The following is a 25,656-nucleotide window of genomic DNA, read 5'->3' as shown; positions in this document are numbered from 1 at the left end:
CACACCTACACTATTCACACTGCTACACCCTCACACCTACACTACTCACACTACTACACCCTCACACCTACACTACTCACACTACTACACCCTCACACCTACACTACTCACACTGGTACACCCTCCCACCTACACTACTCACACTGCTACACCCTCCCACCTACACTACTCACACTGGTACACCCTCACACCTACACTACTCACACTGCTACACCCTCACACCTACACTACTCACACTCCTACACCCTCACACATAGCATACTCACACTGCTACACCCTCCCACCTACACTACTCACACTTCTACACCCTCACACCTACACTATTCACACTGGTACACCCTCACACCTACACTATTCACACTGGTACACCCTCCCACCTACACTACTCACACTACTACACCCTCACACTTACACTACTCACACTGCTACACCCTCACACCTACACTACTCACACTACTACACCCTCACACCTACACTATTCACACTGCTACACCCTCACACCTACACTACTCACACTACTACACCCTCACACCTACACTACTCACACTACTACACCCTCACACCTACACTACTCACACTACTACACCCTCACACCTACACTACTCACACTGGTATACCCTCACACCTACACTATTCACACTGGTACACCCTCACACCTATACTACTCACACTGGTACACTCTCACACCTACACTACTCACACTGGTACACCCTCCCACCTACACTACTCACACTGCTACACCCTCACACCTACACTATTCACACTGCTACACCCTCACACCTACACTACTCACACTGCTACACCCTCACACCTACACTACTCACACTGCTACACCCTCACACCCTCCCACCTACACTACTCACACTTCTACACCCTCACACCTACACTATTCATACTGGTACACCCTCCCACCTACACTACTCACACTACTACACCCTCACACTTACACTTCTCACACTACTACACCCTCACACCTACACTACTCACACTACTACACCCTCACACCTACACTATTCACACTGCTACACCCTCACACCTACACTACTCACACTGGTACACCCTCCCACCTACACTACTCACACTGGTACACCCTCCCACCTACACTACTCACACTGCTACACCCTCACACCTAACTATTCACACTGCTACACCCTCACACCTAGACTATTCACACCGCTACATTCTCCCACCTACACTACTCACACTGGTACACCCTCACACCTACACTACTCACACCTATACTAATCACACTCCTACACAATCACACCTACACTACTCACACTGGTACACCTTCTCACCTACACTACTCACACTGGTACACCCTCACACCTACCCTACTCACACCTACACTACTCACACTACTAAACCCTCCCACCTACACTACTCACACTCCTACACCCTCCCACCTACACTACTCACACTGGTACACTCTCACACCAATACTACTCACACTGCTACACCCTCACACCTACACTACTCACACTGCTACACCCTCACACCTACACTATTCACACTGGTACACTCTCACACCTATACTACTCACACTGGTACACTCTCACACCATTACTACTCACACTCCTACACCCTCACACCTACACTACTCACACTACTACACCCTCACACCTACACTATTCACACTGGTACACCCTCACACCTATACTACTCACACTGGTACACCCTCACACCTACACTATTCACACTGGTACACCCTCACACCTATACTACTCACACTGGTACACTCTCACACCTACACTACTCACACTACTACACCCTCACACCTATACTAGTCACACTGGTACACCCTCACACCTACACTACTCACACTGGTACACCCTCACACCTACACTACTCACACTGCTACACCCTCACACCTACACTATTCACACTGGTACACCCTCACACCTACACTACTCACACTGGTACACTCTCACACCTACACTACTCACACTGTTACACCCTCACACCTACACTACTCACACTGGTACACCCTCACACCTATACTACTCACACTGGTACACCCTCACACCTACACTATTCACACTGGTACACCATCACACCTATACTACTCACACTGGTACACTCTCACACCTACACTACTCACACTGCTACACCCTTACACCTACACTACTCACACTGGTACACTCTCACACCTACACTACTCACACTGGTACACCCTCACACCTACACTACTCACACTGCTACACCCTCACACCTACACTATTCACACTGGTATACCCTCACACCTATACTACTCACACTGGTACACTCTCACACCTACACTACTCACACTGGTACACCCTCCCACCTACACTACTCACACTGGTACACTCTCACACCTACCCTACTCCCACCTACACTACTCACACTGGTACACTCTCACACCTACACTACTCCCACCTATACTAATCACACTCATACACACTCACACCTACACTACTCACACTGGTACACCTTCACACCTACACTACTCACACTGGTACACCCTCACACCTACCCTACTCACACTGGTACACCCTCCCACCTATGCTACTCACACTGGTACACTCTCACACCTACCCTCCTCTCACCTACACTACTCACACTACTACACCCTCACACCTACCCTACTCACACTGGTACACCCTCCCACCTACACTACTCACACTGGTACACCCTCCCACCTACACTACTCACACTGGTACACCCTCCCAACTACACTAATCACACTGGCACACCCTCCCACCTACACTACTCACACTGGTACACCCTCCCACCTACACTACTCACACTGTTACACCCTCCCACCTACACTACTCACACTGGTACACTCTCAAACCTACCCTACTCCCACCTACACTACTCACACTGCTACACCCTCACAACTACCCTACTCACACTGGTACACCCTCACACCTACCCTACTCACACTGGTACACCCTCCGACCTACACTACTCACACTGGTACACCCTCCCACCTACGCTACTCACACTGGTTCACCCTCACACCTACGCTACTGACACTGGTACACCCTCCCACCTACACTACTCACACTGGTACACTATCACACCTACACTACTCACACTGGTACACCCTCACACCTACACTACTGACATTGGTACACCCTCCCACCTACACTACTCACACTGGTACACTATCACACCTACACTACTCACACTGGTACACTATCACACCTACACTACTCACACTGGTACACCCTCACACCTATACTACTCACACTGGTACACCCTCACAACTGCACTACTCACACTGCTACACCCTCACACCTACACTATTCACACTGGTACACCCTCACACCTACCCTACTCTCACTGGTACACCCTCACACCTACCCTACTCACACTGGTACACCCTCCCACCTACACTACTCTCACTGGTACACCTTCACACCTACCCCACTCACACTGGTACACCCTCCCACCTACACTGCTCACACTGGTACACCCTCACACCTACCCTACTCACACTGGTACACCCTCCCACCTACACTGCTCACACTGGTACACCCTCCCACCTACACTACTCTCACTTGTACACCCTCACACTGTTACACCCTCCCACCTATACTACTCACACTGCTACACCCTCCCACCGACACTACTCACACTGGTACACCCTCACACTGCTACACCCTCCCACCTATACTACTCACACTGCTACACCCTCCCACCTACACTACTCACACTGGTACACCCTCACACCTACACTATTCATACTGGTACACCCTCCCACCTACACTACTCACACTACTACACCCTCACACTTACACTACTCACACTACTACACCCTCACACCTACACTATTCACACTGCTACACCCTCACACCTACACTACTCACACTGGAACACCCTCCCACCTACACTACTCACACTAGTACACCCTCCCACCTACACTATTCACACTGCTACACCCTCACACCTAGACTATTCACACTGCTACACCCTCACACCTACACTACTCACACTGGAACACCCTCCCACCTACACTACTCACACTAGTACACCCTCCCACCTACACTATTCACACTGCTACACCCTCACACCTAGACTATTCACACTGCTACATTCTCCCACCTACACTACTCACACTGATACACCCTCCCACCTACACTACTCACACTCCTACACCCTCCCAAATACGCTACTCACACTGCTACACCCTCACACCTACGCTATTCACACTGCTACACCCTCACACCTACACTATAAACACTGCTACACCCTCACACCTACGCTATTCACACTACTCACACTGCTACACCCTCACACCTACACTACTCACACTACTACACCCTCACACCTACACTATTCACATTGCTACACCCTCACACCTACACTATTCACACTGGTACACCCTCACACCTATACTACTCACACTGGTACACTCTCACACCAATACTACTCACACTCCTACACCCTCACACCTACACTACTACACCCTCACACCTACACTATTCACACTGGTACACCCTCAAACCTACAATACTCACACTGGTACACCCTCACACCTACACTATTCACACTGGTACACCCTTACACCTATACTACTCACACTGGTACACTCTCACACCTACACTACTCACACTGCTACACCCTCACACCTACACTAGTCACACTGGTACACCCTCACACCTACTCTACTCACACTGGTACACCCTCACACCTACACTACTCACACTGCTACACCCTCACACCTACACTATTCACACTGGTACACCCTCACACCTACACTATTCACACTGGTACACCCTCACACCTATACTACTCACACTGGTACACTCTCACACCTACACTACTCACACTGCTTCACCCTCACACCTACACTATAAACACTGCTACACCCTCACAACTACACTATTCACACTACTCACACTGCTACAACCTCACACCTACACAACTCACACTACTACACCCTCACAACTACACTATTCACACTACTCACACTGCTACAACCTCACACCTACACAACTCACACTACTACACCGTCACACCTACACTATTCACACTGCTACACCCTCACATCTACACTATTCACACTACTACACCCTCACACCTGTACTACTCACACTGGTACACTCTCACACCAATACTACTCACACTGCTACACCCTCACACCTACACTACTCACACTGCTACACCCTCACACCTACACTATTCACACTGGTACACCCTCACACCTATACTACTCACACTGGTACACTCTCACACCAATACTACTCACACTCCTACACCCTCACACCTACACTACACCCACTACTACACCCTCACACCTACACTATTCACACTGGTACACCCTCACACCTACAATACTCACACTGGTACACCCTCACACCTACACTATTCACACTGGTACACCCTCACACCTATACTACTCACACTGGTACACTCTCACACCTACACTACTCACACTGCTACACCCTCACACCTACACTAGTCACACTGGTACACCCTCACACCTACACTACTCACACTGGTACACCCTCACACCTACACTACTCACACTGCTACACCCTCACACCTACACTATTCACACTGGTACACCCTCACACCTACACTACTCACACTGGTACACTCTCACACCTACACTACTCACACTGCTACACCCTCACACCTACACTACTCACACTGGTACACCCTCACACCTACACTACTCACACTGGTACACCCTCACACCTACACTATTCACTCTGGTACACCCTCACACCTATACTACTCACACTGGTACACTCTCACACCTACACTACTCACACTGCTACACCCTCACACCTACACTACTCACACTGGTACACCCTCACACCTACACTACTCACACTGCTACACCCTCAGACCTACACTATTCACACTGGTACACCCTCACACCTACACTACTCACACTGGTACACTCTCACACCTACACTACTCACACTGCTACACCCTCACACCTACACTACTCACACTGGTACACCCTCACACCTATACTACTCGCACTGGTACACCCTCACACCTACACTACTCACACTGGTACACCTTCACACCTATACTACTCACACTACTACACCCTCACACCTACACTACTCACACTGGTACACTCTCACACCTACACTACTCACACTGGTACACTCTCACACCTACTCTACTCCCACCTATACTAATCACACTCCTACACAATCACACCTACACTACTCACACTGGTACACCTTCTCACCTACACTACTCACACTGGTACACCCTCACACCTATACTACTCACACTGGTACACCCTCACACCTACACTATTCACACTGGTACACCTTCACACCTATACTACTCACACTGCTACACCCTCACACCTATACTACTCACACTGGTACACTCTCACACCTACACTACTCACACTGGTACACTCTCACACCTACTCTACTCCCACCTATACTAATCACACTCCTACACAATCACACCTACACTACTCACACTGGTACACCTTCTCACCTACACTACTCACACTGGTACACCCTCCCACCTACACTACTCACACTGGTACACTCTCACACCTACCCTACTCCCACCTACACTACTCACACTGGTACACTCTCACACCTACACTACTCACACTGGTACTCTCTCACACCTACTCTACTCCCACCTATACTAATCACACTCCTACACCCTCACACCTACACTACTCACACTGGTACACCTTTACACCTACACTACTCACACTGGTACACCCTCACACCTACCCTACTCACACCTACACTACTCACACTACTAAACCCTCCCACCTACACTACTCACACTGGTACACTCTCACACCTACACTACTCACACTGCTACACCCTCCCACCTACACTACTCACACTGGTACACCATCCCAACTACACTAATCACACTGGTACACCCTCCCACCTACACTACTCACACTGCTACACCCTCACACCTACACTATTCACACTGGTACACCCTCACACCTACACTACTCACACTGGTACACTCTCACACCTACACTACTCACACTGCTACACCCTCACACCTACACTACTCACACTGGTACACCCTCACACCTATACTACTCACACTGGTACACCCTCACACCTACACTATTCACACTGGTACACCTTCACACCTATACTACTCACACTGCTACACCCTCACACCTATACTACTCACACTGGTACACTCTCACACCTTCACTACTCACACTGGTACACTCTCACACCTACTCTACTCCCACCTATACTAATCACACTCCTACACAATCACACCTACACTACTCACACTGGTACACCTTCTCACCTAGACTACTCACACTGGTACACCCTCACACCTATACTACTCACACTGGTACACCCTCACACCTACACTATTCACACTGGTACACCTTCACACCTATACTACTCACACTGCTACACCCTCACACCTATACTACTCACACTGGTACACTCTCACACCTACACTACTCACACTGGTACACTCTCACACCTATACTAATCACACTCCTACACAATCACACCTACACTACTCACACTGGTACACCTTCTCACCTACACTACTCACACTGGTACACTCTCACACCTACCCTACTCCCACCTACACTACTCACACTGGTACACTCTCACACCTACACTACTCACACTGGTACTCTCTCGAACCTACTCTACTCCCACCTATACTAATCACACTCCTACACCCTCACACCTACACTACTCACACTGGTACACCTTTACACCTACACTACTCACACTGGTACACCCTCACACCTACCCTACTCACACCTACACTACTCACACTACTAAACCCTCCCACCTACACTACTCACACTGGTACACTCTCACACTTACACTACTCACACTGCTACACCCTCCCACCTACACTACTCACACTGGTACACCATCCCAACTACACTAATCACACTGGTACACCCTCCCACCTACACTACTCACACTGGTACACCCTCACACCTACACTACTCACACTGTTACACCCTCCCACCTACACTACTCACACTGGTACACTCTCAAACCTACCCTACTCCCACCTACACTACTCACACTGCTACACCCTCACACCTACCCTACTCACACTGGTACACCCTCCCACCTACACTACTCTCACTGGTACACCCTCACACCTACACTACTCACACTGGTAAACCATCCCAACTACACTACTCACACTGTTACACCCTCACACCTACCCTACTCACACTGGTACACCCTCCCACCTACACTACTCACACTGGTACACCCTCCCACCTACACTACTCACACTGGTTCACCCTCACACCTACACTACTGAAACTGGTACACCCTCCCACCTACACTACTCACACTGGTACACTATCACACCTACACTACTCACACTGGTACACCCTCACACCTACACTACTGACACTGGTACACCCTCCCACCTACACTACTCACACTGGTACACTATCACACCTACACTACTCACACTGGTACACTATCACACCTACACTACTCACACTGGTACACCCTAACACTTATACTACTCACACTGGTACACCCTCACAACTGCACTACTCACACTGCTACACCCTCACACCTACACTATTCACACTGGTACACCCTCACACCTACACTACTCACACTGGTACACCCTCACAGCTACACTACTCACACTGGTACACCCTCCCACCTACACTACTCACACTGGTTCACCCTCACACCTACACTACTGACACTGGTACACCCTCCCACCTACACTACTCACATTGGTGCACTATCACACCTACACTACTCACACTGGTGCACTATCACACCTACACTACTGACACTGGTACACTATCACACCTACACTACTGACACTGGTACACCATCACACTTACACTACTCACACTGGTACACCCTCACACCTACACTACTCACACTGGTACACCCTCACACCTGCACTACTCACACTGGTACACCCTCACACCTACACTACTCACACTGGTACACCCTCCCACCTACACTACTCTCACTGGTACACCCTCACACCTACCCTACTCACACTGGTACACCCTCCCACCTACACTGCTCACACTGGTACACCCTCCCACCTACACTACTCTCACTTGTACACCCTCTCACTGTTACACCCTCCCACCTATACTACTCACACTGCTACACCCTCCCACCGACACTACTCACACTGGTACACCCTCCCACCTACACTACTCTCACTGGTACACCCTCACACCTACCCTACTCACACTGGTACACCCTCCCACCTACACTGCTCACACTGGTACACCCTCCCACTTACACTACTCTCACTGGTACACCCTCCCACCTACACTACTCACACTGGTAAACCATCCCAACTACACTACTCACACTGGTACACCCTCACACCTACCCTACTCACACTGGTACACCCTCCCACCTACACTACTCTCACTGGTACACCCTCACACCTACCCTACTCACACTTGTACACCCTCCCACCTACACTGCTCACACTTGTACACCCTCCCACCTACACTACTCTCACTTGTACACCCTCCCACTGTTACACCCTCCCACCTACACTACTCACACTGCTACACCCTCACACCTACACTATTCACACTGCTACTCCCTCACACCTAGACTATTCACACTGCTACATTCTCCCACCTACACTACTCACACTGGTACACCCTCCCACCTACACTACTCACACTGCTACACCCTCCCACCTACGCTACTCACACTGCTACACCCTCACACCTACACTATTCACACTGCTACACCCTCAAACCTACACTATTCACACTGCTACACCCTCACACCTACACTATTCACACTACTACACCCTCACACCTATACTACTCACACTGGTACACTCTCACACCAATACTACTCACACTGCTACACCCTCACACCTACACTACTCACACTGCTACACCCTCACACCTACACTATTCACACTGGTACACCCTCACACCTATACTACTCACACTGGTACACTCTCACACCAATACTACTCACTCTCCTACACCCTCACACCTACACTTCTCAAACTACTACACCCTCACGCCTACACTATTCACACTGGTACACCCTCACACCTATAATACTCACACTGGTACACCCTCACACCTACACTGTTCACACTGGTACACCCTCACACCTATATTACTCACACTGGTACACCCTCACACCTATACTAGTCACACTGGTACATCCTCACACCTATACTACTCACACTGGTACACCCTCACACCTACACTACTCACACTGCTACACCCTCACACCTACACTATTCACACTGGTACACCCTCACACCTACACTACTCACACTGGTACACTCTCACACCTACACTACTCACACTGCTACACCCTCACACCTACACTACTCACACTGGTACACTCTCACACCTACCCTACTCCCACCTACACTACTCACACTGGTACACTCTCACACCTACACTACTCACACTGGTACTCTCTCACACCTACTCTACTCCCACCTATACTAATCACACTCCTACACCCTCACACCTACACTACTCACACTGGTACACCCTCACACCTACACTACTCACACTGCTACACCCTCACACCTACACTGCTCACACTGGTACACCCTCACACCTACACTACTCACACTGCTACACCCTCACACCTACACTACTCACACTGCTACACCCTCACACCTACACTACTCACACTGCTACACCCTCACACCTACACTGCTCACACTGGTACACCCTCACACCTACCCTACTCACACTGCTACACCCTCTCACCTACACTACTCACACTAATCACACATCCTGGGCTGGCCACTCCCGGAAAATGGGGCAATCGCGCCCCCGTTTCCGGGAACGCCGCCCATCGACGCACCGCCCCTTAATTGCCTCTGCCTGTCAATCAGGCTGAGCCATTCAAGGGTCTGCTTGCGACTACGCAGAACCCATTCTGCACACTCGCAGAATGTGTCCTGCGCACGTGCAGATTCCCGATAATCAGGAATCTGCGATCAGAAGTGCACTTGCATGTACTGCTGAATCAGGTCCTCATTCTAACTAATTTTGCTCGCAGGCGTATGGGGCTGCGAGCACTTTTGAGCGAGTTTCGGCCACTGTAATATGTGGCTGTTGCCGCTATGACTCGTACCCGTGAGTACATAGCGGCTAATTGGACTGACCCCTAAACCTGATAGTCTGCACTTTAAAGCCATATGAGTCTCCCATATCCAAATATTCTGAAATACGGAATAATTTTGTCATGGCTGAGATAATGAAACCTTTGATTTTTGATAGTTCAATCTACACAAACTTTGTCTACGACACAAATTTTAAAAAATATTGTATAAAATGACCTGCAGGCTGTGTGTATAAGGTGTAAATAACACATAAATGCTTTCTGTGTGTATATACGGGTCCCATTCCCAAGATATATCATTATGGTATGCAAATATTCCGTTATCCAAAATACCCCTGGTCCCAAGCATTTTGGATACGGGAGACTCAACCTGTATATATATAACTATGTAACTTCAGCTAAAATAACAAAAATGGTGTCAGTGTCCAAATATATATAGAAACCTCTCCTATTCACCCACCTTTCACACCAATGTCACTGTGTGCCCTGTGCACAGACTGCTATGTAACCTCTCCTATTCACCCACCTTTCACACCAATGTCACTGTGTGCCCTGTGCACAGACTGCTATGTAACCTCTCCTATTCACCCACCTCTCATACCAATGTCACTGTGTGCCCTGTGCACAGACTGCTATGTAACCTCTCCTATTCACCCACCTCTCACACCAATGTCACTGTGTGCCCTGTGCACAAACTGCTATGTAACCTCTCCTATTCACCCACCTCTCACACCAATGTCACTGTGTGCCCTGTGCACAGACTGCTATGTAACCTGTTCTATTCACCCACCACTCACACCAATGTCACTGTGTGCCCTGTGCACAGGCTGCTATGTAACCTCTCCTATTCACCCACCACTCACACCAATGTCACTGTGTGCCCTGTGCACAGACTGCTATGTAACCTATCCTAATCACCCACCTCTCACACCAATGTCACTGTGTGCCCTGTGCACAGACTGCTATGTAACCTCTCCTATTCACCCACCTTTCACACCAATGTCACTGTGTGCCCTGTGCACAGACTGCTATGTAACCTCTCCTATTCACCCACCTCTCATACCAATGTCACTGTGTGCCCTGTGCACAGACTGCTATGTAATCTCTCCTATTCACCCACCTCTCATACCAATGTCACTGTGTGCCCTGTGCACAGACTGCTATGTAACCTCTCCTATTCACCCACCTCTCACACCAATGTCACTGTGTGCCCTGTGCACAAACTGCTATGTAACCTCTCCTATTCACCCACCTCTCACACCAATGTCACTGTGTGCCCTGTGCACAGACTGCTATGTAACCTGTTCTATTCACCCACCACTCACACCAATGTCACTGTGTGCCCTGTGCACAGGCTGCTATGTAACCTCTCCTATTCACCCACCACTCACACCAATGTCACTGTGTGCCCTGTGCACAGACTGCTATGTAACCTATCCTAATCACCCACCTCTCACACCAATGTCACTGTGTGCCCTGTGCACAGACTGCTATGTAACCTCTCCTATTCACTCACCTCTCACACCAATGTCACTGTGTGCCCTGTGCACAGACTGCTATGTAACCTCTCCTATTCACCCACCTCTCACACCAATGTCACTGTGTGCCCTGTGCACAGACTGCTATGTAACCTGTTCTATTCACCCACCTCTCACACCAATGTCTCTGTGTGCCCTGTGCACAGACTGCTATGTAACCTCTCCTATTCACCTACCAGTCACACCAATGTCACCCTGTGCCCTGTGCACATACTGCTATGTAACCTCCTATTCACCCACCACTCACACCTATGTCACTGTGTGCCCTGTGCACAGACTGCTATGTAACCTCTCCTATTCACCCACCACTCACACCTATGTCACTGTGTGCCCTGTGCACAGACTGCTATGTAACCTCTCCTATTCACCCACCACTCACACCTATGTCACTGTGTGCCCTGTGCACATACTGCTATGTAACCTATCCTATTCACCCACCACTCACACCAATGTCACTGTGTGCCCTGTGCACAGACTGCTATGTACCCTATCCTATTCACCCACCACTCACACCAATGTCACTGTGTGCCCTGTGCACAGACTGCTATGTAACCTCTCCTATTCACCCACCACTCACACCAATGTCACTGTGTGCCCTGTGCACAGACTGCTATGTAACCTCTCCTATTCACCCACCACTCACACCAATGTCACTGTGTGCCCTGTGCACAGGCTGCTATGTAATCTCTCCTATTCACCCACCACTCACACCAATGTCACTGTGTGCCCTGTGCACAGACTGCTATGTAACCTATCCTATTCACCCACCTCTCACACCAATGTCACTGTGTGCCCTGTGCACAGACTACTATGTAACCTATACTATTCACCCACCTCTCACACCAATGTCACTGTGTGCCCTGTGCACAGACTGCTATGTAACCTATCCTATTCACCCACCTCCCACACCAATGTCACTGTGTGCCCTGTGCACAGACTACTATGTAACCTATACTATTCACCCACCTCTCACACCAATGTCACTGTGTGCCCTGTGCACAGACTGCTATGTAACCTATCCTATTCACCCACCTCCCACACCAATGTCACTGTGTGCCCTGTGCACATACTGCTATGTAACCTCTCCTATTCACCCACCACTCACACCAATTTCACTGTGTGCCCTGTGCACAGACTGCTATGTAACCTCTCCTATTCACCCACCACTCACACCTATGTCACTGTGTGCCCTGTGCACAGACTGCTATGTAACCTCTCCTATTCACCCACCACTCACACCAATGTCACTGTGTGCCCTGTGCACAGACTGCTATGTAACCTCTCCTATTCACCCACCACTCACACCAATGTCACTGTGTGCCCTGTGCACAGACTGCTATGTAACTTCTCCTATTCACCCACCACTCACACCAATGTCACTGTGTGCCCTGTGCACAGACTGCTATGTAACCTCTCCTATTCATCCACCACTCACACCTATGTCACTGTGTGCCCTGTGCACAGACTGCTATGTAACCTCTCCTATTCACCCACCACTCACACCTATGTCACTGTGTGCCCTGTGCATAGACTGCTATGTAACCCATCCTATTCACCCACCTCTCACACCAATGTCACTGTGTGCCCTGTGCACAGACTGCTATGTAACCTCTCCTATTCATCCACCACTCACACCAATGTCACTGTGTGCCCTGGGCATAGACTGCTATGTAACCTATCCTATTCATGTGACCACAGGCCCAAGCACTCCTATATATATACACTGGAGAGGAACTATTTCTTCTACTATGGTAAATATTACCTGCAGGGAGATGGAGTCCAATGTGGCCCCATCGTACGCCAATGCTTTCATGCACAGTGTGGAACATGGGCCCTCATTCAGAGCCGCTCGTTAGCGGCAGTACGCTCGTTCCGAGCGATGTTAGCACATCTGCGCATGCGTACGCGTTTTAGTACGCATGCGCGAACCAGTCAGTGCGGCCGAAAATCCTTTGTACGCTATATAGCGAGTGCCTGCTATTTTGAGTGACAGAATGAGGCGTATGTGGGTGGTAACAGGGGAAGGTGCTTGAAAATGGGGAGTGGAGATCTGAACGCAGGCGTGCTTAAAGGTCAAAACGGGCGTTTTATGGGTGTGTATATTTAAAACAGCAGCGTCATTGACCACGTCACTGGGTTATTTTATAGCCAGAACTGCACGCAAATTTGTGGTAGCAAACACCAACCACAAGAATAGCGAGCAGTTCATACGCTGGTCGATGTACTCGATTAATCTAATAAATAGCGGACATGACGTAGGATGCGAGCGGCCAGGGGGCGTTTTTAAGAAATAAACGAGCGTATGTTTTGCACGCTCGTTCAGACTTAGAGGTGTGAACAGACAGCAATGTGCGTACGGATCATTTGAATAGCCACCCCTTGTTTTTAAACGAACGACCGCAAATAGCGAACGGCTCTGAATGAGGGCCATGGTCTTCTATTTAATGAGGGTAGACTACTGAAGGATGTTATCCTGTACTATAGGTACATAGACGATTTGCTCATCTTCTGGCAGGGTACGGAAGAAGATTTATGAGCTGTATTGGACCTACACAATCAGGCTTCAAGTGTTGTGAAACTTACCTATAACATCAGCCACGATAATATCCAATTGTTAGATGTCAATATTTCTCTTCAAAATAACAGGATAGTTACCACTCTATTCTCAAAAAGCACAGATAGGAATACCCTCCTTTTGCTGGCCATACAAGCTACAATTATCGGGACGATCCGTCAGATATCGGCGGATCGCCGAGATAATTGTAGCGTGGTGGGGGGGCGACCGAGGGTTAAATATTGCTTGGTCGGGCATGCTGGATTGTCCAGCATGCCCGTCCGATGCAATATTTACCCGGTAACTGTCGGCCGCATCGGGCAGTGTATGCCCAGCGCGGCCGACAGACAGACATTTCCTGTGTTCCTTCCTATGGAAGGAACAGTGAAATGTCTCCTCCCCCGGGGGCGGAGCGCGGATGTCGGGCTATACACTGTGAGATTTCTCTCACAGTGTATGCCGTGGACATCTGCGGCTGGCAGACGGCCAGATAAAATGTCTGTCAGTCTGACAGACATTTTATCTTGCCGTGTATGCCCAGCATAAAGTATGAAATTTGTGGCATGTGGATATAAAAGACGTGACCTGGAAAAAGTAAAAAAATAAGGTGATGGATACCCCGAGGGAAGTTACCCTTACACCGAAAACAAAGATGGCTAAAAATTCAAGGCAGGTAATCCCTTGGGTCAACAGGTATACAACCAGCAGCCAGAGAATCAACAGCAAGGCTAAGAGCTGGTGGCCTATCATTCGTTCCAACAAGGACTTTCCAGCGCTACATGGGTCTAGATCAGGGATGGGGAACCTCCTGCCTGGGGGCCGTATAAGGCCCTCGGAATCATTTGGTCTGGCCCTCTGACCTTTTTCCTGCTAGCCTCATCTGGCTAGCAGGGTGTCTATAATGGCAACCTGTAGCCAGAATCTATGCCGCAGTGCATCCTTAGGACGCTGCAGATGGTCACAACGCTGCCCTTACAGCTCCGGAGCATCCTCAGGATGCTCCAGGCATTGTGGTAATCACTGGCGACTGTGGCCCCGCCCCCCTTGTGGCATCACGTGAAGGGGCGTGGTCTGCACCGGGCCCACGAATAATGTTATATATATCAAAATGGCCCTCGGCAGAAAAAAGGTTCCCCACCCATGGTCTAGATTAATGCCGTGCCAGACAAGGGGCCGGAACTTAAAAGATAGAGTTGTGAAATTTGACATAACTGATATGAAGTAAAAAAACAGGATGTTTTCGATGTTTAGGGTCTTGTTACCTGTAGGTCCCTCTCTGTGGGTGGCACATTCTCTCGTCCCCATACAGGGAAAAAATACAACATTCGCTTTGCATTAACCTGAACCACAACACATGTCGTATACCTCCTGTCTTGCCCATGTGGATTGAGCTACGTGGGCAAGACAGAAAGGAAATTCAAAGAGAGAAATGGCACTCCATAGAAGTGCCATCCGACAGGCATTGGCGTCAGGGCACAGCGATCAGCCTGTTGCAAGGCACTTTTTGCAGGATAAACCCGGGGTGGCCTGTTTGAGGGCCATTATAAATGACCATGAGCCGGTTTCAAGACGTGGGGGTGATAGAGGAAAAAGGCTATTGCAGAGGGAGACGAAATGGATATATATATATGGGGAACCATATATATCCTAGGGGTCTAATGAGACCCTGGGATTGAAGTGCTTTCTTTAAAGGTATATAGGACCTTATTCAGAGGCGGCCGTACGGTCTACGACCGCACGGCCGCCTCGATGTTTGGCCAGTGCGCATGCGCACGAGGGAGCCGGCTCCCTCGTGCGCATGCGTGAGACCTGCTACGACCGCCAGCCCCGGTCGTAGCGGGTCTCTTTCCAAAGGGGGCGAGCTGTCGATGTTGATTGACTGCTCGCCCCGTTTGGAAGGCGGGCCGGGAGGGTGGCAGCCCAAACGGAGGCGTTCCCATGGGAACGCCTACCGTTTGGGGGAGGCCCCACTGACATCACTGGTGATGTCAGTGGAGAGCTTCCGGCTCTGACAGAGCCAGAAGCTCTCCGGGGCTTACGACAAGCCCCGATGGTCGCGATGGTTTCTGACAATCGCGACCATCGCCCGAGCGGTCGATAGAGCTGTGGGTGTGAACCCACAGCCTAACGACCGAAACAGAGGCGGGCGGTCAGGATGCAAGCGGCCGCCCAGTTTCTGAGCGACCGCTTGCATCCTAAGACCGCCTCTGAATGAGGGCCATAGTCTTTCTATGATATTATGGGGTTGATAGAAGACAGACCATGGGTGTGATGTATGATCTGAACATTAGATTTTTTTCCATTGTTTATGTACTTTGGATATAGGAAAGTGAGTCGCCATTATATATATATAAGGTTATGTCACATCTGAGATAAATAATATATACATTAGGGCTGTAATTATCAACACACTGGACTATGAGTGTGTAGGATTTATAATTGGGTTAAATGTAAGCCAAACCTGGAATTTTGTAATGTGTCAATTAATATTGCATATATACAGCACGGCTATAGCTCCTTGTCTATGTGTACGTTTGTGTGGATAGTAGTGTGTGGATGGGGTGTTCTGCCATTATTTTTAATTTGTATATTTATTTTGATGCCGATATGATTAAGGGATTGTATTTCAGATGTTATGTCTTTTTTCTTGTATTTGTTACTGTTTGTACGGGTTGCTTAGCAACGCTTGATGGCGCTCACGTGGGGGAGGCGCGGGTTGGTGACGTCATCGGACGGCGATGTGCTGTCTGGCCACGCTGACCGGGGCCTCTCCGGCTCGCTCTCCCCAAGTGGGTTGTGTTATGGTGTTCATTTGGTAAGTGATGTCTGTATTTATATGTGGGGTATGTTTATTTATTTGTTGCTGTATGTCCCTGATGACGGGATAAGATCCCGAAACGTAGGAATACAGGACCGCTTTAAACTTTGCTGTTAAGTCTCGTGAGTGCCTCCGACTTTGGATGCTTGTGTATATATATATATATATATATATATATATATACAGTCAGGTGCATAAATATTGGGACATTGACAGAATTTTCATATTTTGGCCTCTATTCACCACCACAATAGCTTTGAAATGAAACAAACAAGATGTGATTTACCTGCAGACTTTCAGATTTAATTTGAGGGTAATTACATCCAAATCAGGTGAACGGTGTAGGAATTACAACGGTTTCTATATGTGTCTCCCACTTTTACTACACAAACACACGTACACACACTCTGTACTCTCACAACTCCAGATGTGGTTATAATGCCACAGCAGTCCCTATTATCACCCAAGATAAAGGTACATTTCGCAGTACACCCTATATACACACCAGATATTTTGTACGTTCAAACCCCGATGTACACAACAACGCCCTCTACAGGGAATGACAGGAAATGACATCACTATAAATATATTTCATTCTTCTCAGCAGCGATCAAACTACTAATGAATTTTGCAAGTTTGAAATGTTGCAATATAAAACCCCAAACTCCAAACTATTATTCTAATGGTCATCACTCACTTGGATTTGAACCAGGAGTGTGAGCCAGAGCACTATCTGCCGAAAAGCTATTTGTGGCCTGGCCTGTGTTTATTTTATTTTTAGCCTGTGGAATCCTTTGACAGTGAAAGCCTATTACAGCAGTAGCTATTTATATAGTCGTGCTAAGTACACACACGGAATTGTCTTCATTCACAACACAGCAGCCATCTTTCGTGGGAACCCTGCCACATGCTGTTACCATGGTAATAGTGTTTACTGTACTCACGCTCATTAGGCGGAATCGTCTAACCTCTAGGACTGTACATAGTAAACTGTAAGGTTGTATATTGCATAGGGAAGTATGGTATGGATGGCAACGCTGGTTCCGCATGGTATGGCAAAGTGTAGGCATTATGGCACAGGATGGAAGCTATGGTCTAGCATAGCAAGTGTGGTATTGCCGGGCAGTTTGGCAAAAGTGTAGGCATTATGGCATAAGAATGGAAGCTATGGTCTAGCAAAGTAAGGGCTGAATTAAATTAGGTGCGAAAAGTCGCATTTGGCAAAAAGCGGTCGCATGGCAAAGTCATCGCCGCATTCGCCAGTTTTGATGCAATCTTTTCGCATACTTTCTCAATGCGAGCTCACGCTTCTCGCCCTATCCAATTGCAAAACACGTGAAAACGATAGTTGTGAATGGTGAAACTAGCAAAAAGTTCAGCACATTTTGGGGGAAATCAGGGCCTGATTCAGAGCCGCTCGTAAGCGGCCGCTCGTCTGCTCTGAGCGATGTTCGCACAACTGCGCATGCGTATGGGTCATAATGCGCATGCGCCAACCAGTCATTGCGGTCGGAAATCGTGTGCTCGCAAAACAGCGAGGGGCTGCTAATTTGAGTGACAGAATGTACCGTTTGTGGGTGGTCACAGGGGAAGGTGCTTGAAAACGGGGGAGTGGAGATCCGAACGCAGGCGTGCCTAACGGTAAAAAGGGTGTTTAATGGGAGTGCATAATTAGTAAAGGAGCGTCATCGACCACGTCACTTAGTTGTCTTTTAGCCTGAACTGCTCGCAGTGATAGCGGTAGGAAAATCCAGCCACAAGCACTGCGAGCAGTTCAGATGCCTTTCGATGTTCCCGATTAATCTAATAAATACCGGAGATGACGTGTGATGCAAACGGCAAAGGGGCGTCTTTACAAAATAGCGAGCGCATTTTTCGTTCGCTCGCTCAGACATAGAGGCGTCAACAAACTGCAAAGAGCGAGCGCTCAATTTAAATATCCGGCCCCTTTTTTGGAACGACCGTCCGCAAATAGCGTCCGGCTCTGAATCAGGCCCTCAGTCTGTAGCCCATAGAAAGCCTAACTGACACTGGAATCATTATAGAAGTGTATTAATAGCCCTAATAAAAGTATTTTGGGTTCTTAAAGTGAGTGAAAGGGCTGTTATTGTATATGCATGTTTGTATTAGTGTGGAAAAATGATATAAAGTAATGTGTTTTGGAAAAAATAATTACTGTATTTAAATTGGGGGGTACATTAAAATGGATGCTAGTATATTTATCTGTCTATAAACTACACTTTTAAAAATATACAGCTGCTGCAGCCCCCTGCAATACTATAAACACCTGACCCATCCATACCGCCCCCCAAACACATGTCCCATCCATACTGCCCCCCAAACACCTGGCCCATCCATACCGCTCCCCAAATACCTGACCCATCCATACAGCCCCCCAAATACCTGACCCATCCACACAGCCCCCAAATACCTGACCCATCCATACAGCCCCCCAAATACCTGACCCATCCATACAGCCCCTCAAATACCTGACCCATCCATACAGCCCCCCAAACACCTGTCCCATCCATACAGCCCCCCAAATACCTCACCCATCCATACAGCCCCCAAAATACCTCACCCATCCATACAGCCCCCCAAATACCTGACCCATCCACACAGCCCTCAAATACTTGACCCATCCACACAACCCCCCAAATACCTCACCCATCCATACAGCCCCCCAAATACCTGACCCATCCACACAGCCCCCAAATACTTGACCCATCCACACAACCCCCCAAATACCTCACCCATCCATACAGCCCCCCAAATACCTGACCCAGTACTTTAAACCCATTTTCCTACACTTTTTACATTTTCACCCCAAAAATTACTTGTCAATATTAGGGGGATTTAAGATAATTTACATTTTTTTTTGCCTAATTAATCATTAGGGGGTGTCCAAATGGTTTTGAACCAAGGGCTCGATCAGGTCCGCTCGCTAGATGCGTTCGCACGCACCCAACATATGCAAATCCGGCCAACTCGCAGCAAGGCAGGTGATCGCACGGCAAGGCATTAGCACGCCCACTATGTCTTGGCGTGCGATCGCTTTGTGTATGCAGACGCCCACCAACCTGTCTTAAGATGCCCACTTGCGCACGTCATCTCAAGGAAGTGTATGCAACCATCGGATGCGATCGCAGCACTTATGGCTGACCATACCCTACCGCAAGCACTGCGAGTGCTTCAGTGTGAAAACCAGCCAGGTGATGTGTACTATGACGCTGTCTATAAATTACGCACGCCTATGAAACGGCGTTAAGACGCTCATCCACGCCTGCGTTCGCAACTCCACTCCCCCCGTTATTAATGGCCAGCCCCTGTCACCACCCACAAACGGCCTCTCCTGTCACTCACTCTGCTGGGCTGTCTATGCGCAGCGAGCGAACGCTTCCCGATCTCTCGCACTGGTTTGCGCACGCGCACTGCGAAGCGTACACATGCGCACAATGAGAAAATCGTCTGGCTACGAGCGAACGCATCCTAGCGAGCGGGTCTGAATAAGGTCCCCAGTCCCCCAAATTTTTGACAAAAATAGAGATTTTGCACATTTTATCATCATGCTCCGAGATGGTGAAAACTTTTTTGCCAAACGCCAAATTTTGCACCTAATTGAATCCGGCCCTAAGTGTGGTGTGGCTGGGGCAGTACACACAGAAGGTCAGTTACGTATTTAGTGGCCAATCTTTAGCTTTGTCCATTTGCGTAAGCGCGTTACTATACAATCTCGCAAAACCGGTGACAGCTAATCGCATCATCATGGCTCTGTACAGTAACTCGACAAGTACGTCCAGGCCCAATGGAGCCTAAAATCTATGTTCCCTGCCACACGTACACACACGCCGGGTTTATTTATTTTTGTCAGAATCCAATTAACTTACCAGTATGTTTGTAGCTTGTAGGAGGTAACCTGAAGAACATGTAAACTCCACACAAATAGTGACGTTTAATAAATTGAACCCAAGACCTCAGCGCTGTAATGCTAACCCTAACACCAACCGTGTTGCCCATTTTTTATTTCTTTTTTTATTACTATTAGTAACGACTACATATTAAGTCAGTGATCCTTATAAGAACTAACAATTAGGATGTTAGGTTATTTGTGATAATAATGTATTCTATTATTATTATTACGCCTGTTGGTAGAGAGAGAACACTTTCAGAAAAGATCAATATTATATTAGTAACACATTTGGAAATTATTTTTATAGCTGAGCACCCAAACATTGCAGGGCTGACTAATCCTGTTATTTAGCTAATGCTGAGGCTATGGCGATACTGTCAGCTATTCATGTGCCTGCGGGGCGAGGTTTTCTACTCTTGGTGACTTCAAAGAGGCCTGCAGGATAAAATAGAAATGTAGCACAGAGCCTGCAAAGCGAGAACTTCCGCTTCATGAACACACCCACAGGGCAAGTCCTGGAATGTGAGCTCCTGTCCATTGCAGTGTACGAGAGAGGCATTCGTGTACAGGATATCTTCCCTAAACAATGTGCCCATCACTTTATGCCGCTGTGTGCACCGAGAGCGCTCCTGTCCCATCACTGCGCGCACGGGGAGCACTCCTGTCCCATCACTGCACGCAGCGGGAGCGCTCCTGTCCCATCACTGCGCGCACCGGGAGCGCTCCTGTCCCATCACTGTGCGCACCGGAAGTGCTCCTGTCCCATCACTGCGCGCACCGGGAGCGCTCCTGTCCCATCACTGCGCGCACCGGGAGCGCTCCTGTCCCATCACTGCGTGCCCCGGGAGCGCTCCTGTCCCATCACTGTGTGCTCCAGGAGGTAGGGGATTTACTGTAGGAAGGTATTGTACTGGAGGCAGGGAATATTGTACTGTAAGATATTGTACTGTAGTGGAGATAGGTGATATACTGGGCAGTGGAGGTAGGTGATATACTGGGCAGTGGAGGTAGGTGATATACTGGGCAGTGTAGTGGAGGTAGGTGGTATACTGGGCAGTGGAGGTAGGTGGTATACTGGGCAGTGTAGTGGAGGTAGGTGGTATACTGGGTAGTGGAGGTAGGTGATGGAGATAGGTGATATAATGGGCAGTGGAGGTAGGTGGTATACTGGGCAGTGTAGTGGAGGTAGGGGATATACTGGGCAGTGGAGGTAGGTGGTATACTGGGCAGTGGAGGTAGGTGATATACTGAGCAGTGGAGGTAGGTGGTATACTGGGCAGTGTAGTGGAAGTAGGTGATATACTGGGCAGTGGAAGTAGGTGATATACTGTGCAGTGTAGTGGAGGTAGGTGATATACTGGGCAGTGGAAGTAGGTGATATACTGGGCAGTGTAGTGGAGGTAGGTGGTATACTGGGTAGTGTAGGTAGGTGATGGAGATAGGTGATATACTGGGCAGTGGAGGTAGGTGATATACTAAGCAGTGGAGGTAGGTATACTGGGCAGTGTAGTGGAAGTAGGTGATATACTGGGCAGTGGAGGTAGGTGGTATACTGGGCAGTGTAGTGGAGGTAGGTGATGGAGATAGGTGATATAATGGGCAGTGGAGGTAGGTGGTATACTGGGCAGTGTAGTGGAGGTAGGTGATATACTGGGCAGTGGAGGTAGGTGGTATACTGGCCAGTGTAGTGGAGGTAGGTGATATACTGTGCAGTGTAGTGGAGGTAGGTGATATACTGGGCAGTGGAGGTAGGTGGTATACTGGGCAGTGGAGGTAGGTGATATACTGGGCAGCGTAGTGGAGGTAGGTGGTATACTGGGCAGTGGAGGTAGGTGGTATACTGGGCAGTGGAGGTAGGTGATATACTGGACAGTGGAGGTAGGTGGTATACTGGGCACTGGCAGTGTAGTGGAGGTAGGTGATATACTGGGCAGTGGAGGTAGGTGGTATACTGGGCAGTGGAGGTAGGTGGTATACTGGGCAGTGTAGTGGAGGTAGGTGGTATACTGGGCAGTGGAGGTAGGTGGTATACTGGGCACTGGCAGTGTAGTGGAGGTAGGTGGTATACTGGGCAGTCTAGTGGAGGTAGGTGATATACTGGGCAGTGCAGTGGAGGTAGGTGATATACTGGGCAGTGGAGGTAGGTGATATACTGGGCAGTGGAGGTAAGTGGTATACAGGGCAGTGGAGGTAGGTGATATACTGGGCAGTGGAAGTAGGTGATATACTGGGCAGTGGAGGTAGGTGGTATACTGGGCAGTGTAGTGGAGGTAGGGGATATACTGGGCAGTGGAGGTAGGTGGTATACTGGGCAGTGGAGGTAGGTGGTATACTGGGCAGTGGAGATAGGTGATATACTGGGCAGTGGAGGTAGGTGGTATACTGGGCAGTGTAGTGGAGGTAGGTGATATACTGGGCAGTGGAAGTAGGTGATATACTGGGCAGTGTAATGGAGGTAGGTGATATACTGGGCAGTGTAGTGGAGGTAGGTGGTATACTGGGCAGTGTAGTGGAGGTAGGTGGTATACTGGGTAGTGGAGGTAGGTGATGGAGATAGGTGATATACTGGGCAGTGGAGGTAGGTGGTATACTGGGCAGTGTAGTGGAGTTAGGTGATATCCTGGGCAGTGTAGTGGAGGTAGGTGATATACTGGGTAGTGGAGGTAGGTGATGGAGATAGGTGATATACTGGGCAGTGGAGGTAGGTGGTATACTGGGCAGTGTAGTGGAATTAAGTGATATACTGGGCAGAGGAGCTAGGTGATATACTGTGCAGTGTAGTGGAGCTAGGTGATATACTGGGCAGTGGAGGTAGGTGGTATACTGGGCAGTGGAGGTAGGTGGTATACTGGGCAGTGTAGTGGAGGTAGGTGGTATACTGGGCAGTGGAGGTAGGTGATATACTGGGCAGTGGAGGCAGGTGGTATACTGGGCAGTGGAGGTAGGTGGTACACTGGGCAGTCTAGTGGAGGTAGGTGAAATACTGGGCAGTGGAAGTAGGTGATATACTGGGCAGTGCAGTGGAGGTAGGTGATATACTGGGCAGTGGAGGTAGGTGGTATACTGGGCAGTGTAGTGGAGGTAGGTGGTATACTGGGCAGTGTAGTGGAGGTAGGGAATATACTGGGCAGTGGAGGTAGGTGGTATACTGGGCAGTGGAGGTAGGTGGTATACTGGGCAGTGTAGTGGAGGTAGGTGATATACTGGGCAGTGGAAGTAGGTGATATACTGGGCAGTGTAGTGGAGGTAGGTGGTATACTGGGCAGTGGAGGTAGGTGATATACTGGGCAGTATAGCGGATATACTGGGCAGTGAAGGTAGGTGATATACTGGGCAGTGTAGTGGAGATAGGTGATATACTGGGCAGTGGAAGTAGGTGATATACTGGGCAGTGTAGTGGAGGTAGGTGATATACTGGGCAGTATAGCGGAGGTAGGTGGTATACTGGGCAGTGTAGGTAGGTGATATACTGGGCAGTGTAGTGGAGGTAGGTGATATACTGGGCAGTGGAGGTAGGTGGTATACTGGGCAGTGTAGTGGAGCTAGGTGATATACTGGGCAGTGGAGGTAGGTGGTATACTGGGCAGTGGAGGTAGGTGGTATACTGGGCAGTGTAGTGGAGGTAGGTGGTATACTGGGCAGTGGAGGTAGGTGGTATACTGGGCAGTGTAGTGGAGGTAGGTGGTATACTGGGCAGTGGAGGTAGGTGGTATACTGGGCAGTGTAGTGGAGGTAGGTGGTATACTGGGCAGTGGAAGTAGGTAATATACTGGGCAGTGCAGTGGAGGTAG

General features: G+C 49.2%; 1 protein-coding gene and 2 pseudogenes across 2 annotated transcripts in view; all 3 read left to right on the top strand.

Moving 5' to 3' along the window:
- CDON (cell adhesion associated, oncogene regulated) overlaps positions 1–25,656 on the top strand; it is a 220,354-nt gene that overhangs the window by 95,694 nt on the left and 99,004 nt on the right. The window lies entirely within an intron of this gene.
- Positions 846–6,839, top strand: LOC148513484 (uncharacterized; annotated as a pseudogene).
- LOC148513483 (uncharacterized) lies at positions 7,508–15,159 on the top strand (annotated as a pseudogene).

Source organism: Taudactylus pleione, unplaced genomic scaffold, assembly GCF_031769625.1.
Source record: "Taudactylus pleione unplaced genomic scaffold, aTauple2 ptg000278l, whole genome shotgun sequence".
In the NCBI taxonomy this organism is placed as follows: domain Eukaryota; kingdom Metazoa; phylum Chordata; class Amphibia; order Anura; family Myobatrachidae; genus Taudactylus; species Taudactylus pleione.
The sequence above is the reverse complement of the archived record's forward strand: the minus strand, read 5'-3'. Positions and strand labels throughout refer to the sequence as shown.